This window comes from Emydura macquarii, unplaced genomic scaffold (genome assembly GCF_026122565.2).
Source record: "Emydura macquarii macquarii isolate MOO-44397 ecotype Brisbane River unplaced genomic scaffold, CSIRO-AGI_Emac_v2 contig_1253, whole genome shotgun sequence".
Taxonomy (NCBI): domain Eukaryota; kingdom Metazoa; phylum Chordata; order Testudines; family Chelidae; genus Emydura; species Emydura macquarii.
The window spans coordinates 58475987-58482474 of NW_027131390.1; positions in this window are offsets into that span (position 1 = coordinate 58475987).

Genomic DNA, 6488 nt, shown 5'->3' on the forward strand with positions numbered 1-6488 from the left:
AAAGACTCACCACCCCCTGAATTTGGGGAAAGCTTGGATTTGGAGCCAAACTTGGTGATTCAAGCCTGTCTCTTCTTTTAATATTTAGGGAATGGAAGTGGGTTTTTTACTGATATTTCCCAAAAGAATGTTAAAAACATACTGTACCTGTAAACAACTCTTTGGAATTAGTGGGAAAATGAATAGTATAGTGCCCTTTTATAATGTAATGTTTATTGTAGTTTGTTACTGACTAGAGTAATGCAAGAAGTAAGGTAAAAGTCAGCTAGTTACTATGAGTTTGTTAAGTGGTTGCAAATAACATGGTTTTTCTTTAATTGCTTAGATTTATACTATGTTTCTAAATTTGTTTGCTCGTGTATACATTGGGATGGTGCCTATAGTACAGGTGGTGAGGTTAGCAGAGCTGGGTGCTTGGTAACTTTGCTGTGCCTTTTATTATGTTGCAGCAAAACATAGCTCAAGGATTATCACTGGCAGTAAAGGACAGCCAACACTGATGTGTATAAACACTCCCCTGAGTGTCTTGATACAAGGTTTGGAAGGGAAGTAATTGTGTTAGATTTCGGTTTCAGTGGAGGCCTGATAAGATTACGTTGGAGATATTTTACTTTGAAAAGTCTGGTGTGATCCTTAAAAAGCAATAAATACAACACCTCTACTATGAAGCTGGATTGTCATTTTAGAGGCATGCAGAATTCTATGGTGAGAGAGCTTGAAAAGGGAACTGGGCAGCATTTAGCTGCTTCTAACCTTTTCTTTCTTGGTTGCTCTGATGGCAGAATCCTGTTACTCCCAAACAACTCCAAATGTGCTTTGAATTAGTGATGAAATGATTGAAGAAGAACAAATAAAAAAGAGGAAAATGTTGTTCTTAAAATTTAGTCTTTGGCGATGCTTGCCTGATGCCTTTGCAAACCAGAATTGATTTCAATGCTGCATTAGATGGAAGCATAGAAGGAACCCATACTGAAGATAACTAGTGTATTAGTGACTAACTGATACACTTGTCTCACGTGCTCTGACTCGTGCACTGTTCAACCCCATGGAATGAAGAGAAGAATTTCCTTCTTCCCCAGGCCTGCAGGATGGAATGGCTTGCCATACAGCAGCAGTCCATACTGGTATAGCTTGATCTTACAGTAAATCCCCTAACAGAGATGCATCTAAAAGTTTCTGGTGTTAATAAGAACAATTATTACTTGGTCTGAAGGGAACCTTAAACAGCAATATAATGCATGAGTGTTCATGGGATTGAAATGAGGTCCATGCTGACATTTATAGCATAGAAGCAATGCTAATTTGTCCTCTTTTCTTTTTAGATCTTTTTTTTTTTTTTTAATGAATTTATACGTCAAGATTTTTAAAAAACAACCAGTGATTTTGGGTGCCTATATTGAGACACCAGAACGAGGACTAATTTTCTGGAAATGTTGAGCCTCCATCCTCTGAAAATTGGGCTCCTTCATGGTGTTTCAAACTCCCTAGTCACTTTTGAAAATGTTGCCCTAATGTCCTATTAAAAAAGAGAGACTGGGTGAAATTGTGTAGTTCCTTAATTTAAAGATCAGCCAAAAGAGAATACTGATCGCCGCCAAAGGGTTAAAGTTGTATGGAAATAGCCACCTGACCTACGTTTTATCATCCCACCTGTAGAGACAGATTAGTGCCATTAAAGAAGCTCATTTGTCTGTGTCCTGCAAGAGGGTGTAGCCTTTGATAATAAAGATAAGCTGATGCTGAGATAAGCGAAGAGCTCTCCTGGTTACTACTTATTCCTTGCCTTCTTTTATGGCCATCACGAAGGTAAGGTGCTGTTAAAAAGCAGCTAATAATTAGTTAATTATGAACTTGGAAGGAGAGGTACAAGAAGCCGTGAAGCGTTCAATAATAAAAAAAAGAAAGCGACTCATTTAGACTTTGGACAACATATGCTTGCTACTTCTAGAATTCTGTTGCAATAATTACTAATAAAATAAATAGATGGCTAACCAGCAAACTGATAATTAACTGATAGTTTCTGCTGAGCACTAGGCAATCGGTGAGTCTGTCTAAGGACTGGGTGTCCCTGAGCCAATCCACACGACATGAAATGTTTATAGGAGACAATTGTGCCCTGAGGGCTCCATCTTCTGTGAGAGCTGCCAGAGATGTTATTCAGTGCTTATGTCTTCCAGTGAAATTCAAATCTATAATTTAAATAATCTGAATGTTTGAACCCTATCTGCTGAATAAACACACAAAGGAAGTCTTTAGACCTGTAATCACTGACTTCTTAACAGGGGCAGCCTTCTCCAAGCCAGACAACTGCAAACAATTAGGGAAATTAGTGGCTCCAGCCCCACCATCAGGCTTCATGCTTGTTTATAATTTAATCGAAGAAAATGTCAAAACAGTCAAGGGTTGAAAGAAACAAGATGCATTTTTTAGATGAAATTAAAACTGCCAGGCTGCAATATTGGGGATGTTTGTTTAATAGTGTGTGATCCAGAGCATGGATCTGATTTTCGGGAATTTATAATAATCTGTATTTTCTTGTGTGCTGAGAAACATAGGGCATCATGGTTTTTCTCAAAGGTAATGCTCTGCATTAATGCAGCAGCATCACAGTAGTGCTAATAATACAAAAACTTGCCAATTCTTGGGTAAAATCTCAGTGTCTAGGAGACTAGTCTTTGCACACTTAATAATTTACAAGGTAGACCAAAGCTATCACCTCTAATCAGGCTGCTTCTGCACCGAGCCTATCTGTATCTGATCTTTTTCTGTTTGATTTTTCCCCCCCCTTAATAAATATTTATGGAATTATTTTTGAAAAGCAATAATACTCCTTGGTTTGAATATACAATTAGATTTTTATTTGACTTTATAATTAATTAATTTTACTAGGGAACTAAAGGTTGTATGGCCACTGCATGGGGGCCAAAAAAATTTTTTTTTTTTTTTTTTTTTTAAATCGCTTACTTCCTGGCCTGCGATGAAGAAAGCAGATTGACTCTCGACCCATTGGAGCAACCTGTGGATGGATGTTTCCATCTTTCCAGCTGTAGAAATACTGCCTCATTTTGTTTGTTCCCTGGAACATGTAGGACATAAAGGACCTTCCTAAGATATATCAATCATTCTGTACAGTCTGCGAAGTGAGACCCTATCTCCCCTTGTGCAGGTAATTCTGCTGGAAAAATCAGGAGAACCTGAGTCATTGCTGGCTGCCCCCACCAAAATGTTTCTGTTAACAAAACTGGGCATATCTTTTGTAAACACTTATGTACATAGTAAGAGACAAGCAACCATGTAACACAAGGCTGTAATTCCACTGAAGGGCTCTGACAGATACATAAACCAGGAGGCCACCACTCAAAAGATCTGTCACTAGCACATCCATGATGGAATTAAGAGCCTCATTTGTTTATTTCCCCTGTAATATTTGGCTGCAATTCACTGTCCATCTCTTTCCCCATTACAGTTATCCATCACCTCGTTCACATACACACTCCATATCTTGGTACACTGATCCCACTCCATTCCCAGACCACCTCTTCTGCTCTCATCCATACCCATCATTCCCTCAGATGTTCTCTCCCACTGTTTTGGTCTATTCACTGGCCCCTGCCACCTCTTCTACTGCTTTGTTCTTGTGTCTTCCTCCCCACTGATCTTCCACACAGGTGAAAAGATAAAAGGGGAGAGGAGAGAGAACACAGGTCTTGTTACAACTTATATATACCTGCAGATACTTTAACCACGTGGGCTGCTTGTTGGTCCCAAGAAAACACAACTGTAATAACACCATATCCGTACAATGAAAAAATCAGCCTAGTTATTTAAATAAAGCAATATTTACTACAGTATAGCAATAGCTATGCACAGCTGTATGCACAGCTATGCACAGCTTTCCCCTCAACTTACACAATATCTTTTAAAAAAGAATGTAATGCTTGGGAAAGGTGCTGGCTTGGCACTGTTAGTGAACAAAGTCTTCTCTTCATCCATGGAAGAGGTTCAGGGCAGGTGGCAGTGCAATCCTAATCCTTTCATTGGCCTACTAACGTACCTCCTTTCTGCTCTGGAGAACCACCTTGAGGGGTGGTAAGAGAGTTCTGTATGACCTTCCCTGCGGAGGCCCTTGCTGTGGGGAACCCCACTACAAAAGGTGGTTATGTGAGCAGCCATGGCCAGTCAAACCTCTGACAGAACAGCTTCAGTGGTGTCACACTGCCACAGAGCCCTATGGAAGACACAATCCTGCACATTGGTGTGCTGGCGAATAGATCCATGTGTCTGCCCATGGAGGTTAATGGGACTCTGTGCAGGGCAGGAGTCTACCTTTGGATTAGAATTGTAATGTGGACCTTTGCATGAATGGTCTTGTGCCCCAGGCAAATCTATTAAAATATGGTTTATGGGATGGGCGAAGAAACAGGAGCCCATTCTGTGATGGGACAAACCTCTTTCTTCAACATGGGCATGCGTGCAAGGCTGCAAGATCCAGGACTTGCTTTGCAAATGGCTGCTGTTTCTCTGTCACCGTTAGTTGGGACCGGAGAAGATTTTGCTTTTGTTGTCATTTGTCATTCTAGGCTGAAAGAAAGTCAGTTACCAGAGAAATCTTAGGATGTGATCTGTTTCAGGAATTTTGCAAATGATTTGCTTTCACGAAGCCAGTGAGACTTGAAAGCACCTTATCACACAGCATAAATATTTAGAAATGTTATTGATACTTCACAGTAATGGGCTAATTATTAATTGCTTTGGTACTTGATGTTGTGTTATGGTAGAAATCATTTGATACCAAATTACATTAGAATTTTTACTGTAATTATTGTACTTGTCAATTCACATTGTCATGAATTAATTTTAAAGACTTACATGATTTTTTAAGCTTAGCAGATAGAAGTCTTTGAATAGTCAGTATTTCAAAATGTCCTAAGTCTAGGAAGTATTTAACTATGTCTTATGGATCTAAGGTTGGAAGTAATTACAGTTTCTTCTAAACTTTAAGTGGTTCTTACATTGTTTGGTTGCAGCTGCAATTTACTTTAAAATAACATGACAAATGCTCCTGAATATTCCTACATGCATGTGGCAAGAGAGAACAGATGCAAAAATGTACAAACTCCAGGAAGTTTATGCCTCTTGATAGTTGTTGTTAACCTACAATAATTACCAAACTCGGGAACTGCAGGTGGGATTTTCTGAAGCACCTAAGTGATTTTAGAGCACAAGAAAGACAGTAGGATCTGTGCCTTTGAAAACCTTACCCCCATGATATTGTGCAGATCTGTTCATTAACACATTCCCACCCTCCCCAAAAAAGGCCCTGTATAACTGAGCTTTCTATAACAACTTGGTGTGGGCTTGTGAAACAATTTTTCTAGGGCCATTTCTAGGGTATGCCTACATTTTCAGTTTAGCTAATAAATTGTCCCCTGAGGCAAGGGCCTGAAAAAGACTTGGATGTGGTATGGATCCTTCCTTAGCTGGTGAGAGCCCACAACATTACAAACAAACACACCCCTACGTTGAGAGAATGATACTTTTGCAATGTGAAGCTCTCAAGTCAGAAAATGTGAAAGTTTTATGTTTGCACATACATGCCTAACTTTGCCCCCCAATGTATACATTGGGATGATCTTCAATTACACTTTGTAATACCATTTCCCCCTAAATGCAACAGAATTCCCACAATAAAAATGTAAAGGCTACAGACACTGGTGTGGTGAGTGTATATTTTCCTTCAAGAATGTTAGCATTAAAAAGAATATCCTGTCTCAGGCTATGTTTACACTGACGGCGGCAAAATCGCCGCCGCCAGATCGATCTTTCAGGCTCAATTGAGCAGTCAGTGAGACCCACTCAATCGATCTGGAAGTCGACTCAATAAGTCCACCCCCTCAAGTAGCGTAGCTCTGAGCCAACAGGAATGCTGTTCCCGTCGGCTCAGCGCAGTGTAAACAGCGCGCAGAAGCAGTCGACCTGAGTCACGCAAACCACTTTGCGTAGTTTGCGTAACTCCCGTTGACTACCGCCGAATCGCGGAGGCAGTGTAAACAAGCCCTCAGACTTTTAGGGATGCAAAATTAAGTTTTATGTCTCCACAGCAAGCTTCAGAGTAGCATTCTAGTAACTGTCTTAGCTCTGCCCCATTAGAGTTGAGTTGTGACTGTAGTCATCAACTGATTTTAAAAGTATTGCAAGATATTATTTTACAGTTCAGGTAAAGGAAATCTTTCAGCCAGATCCTCAGCTCATGGAGCTGCACCTGACTTACACCATCTGAGGATTTCATGTTTTGAGTTCAGTTGGCCATCTTTAAGCAAAAAGCCAACAAAGTGCTGGTGAAACTGTTGACTTTGTTTATGGGCTCCTTGTCCAAATCTTGATTATGAATGTTTGGCCTAGAAGGTTACTTGAAATTATCTGTTGGTAAATAACCACATAGTAAAGTCCACAGCCTTTAACTGTAGGCATCTGCAACTTTGTGAGTT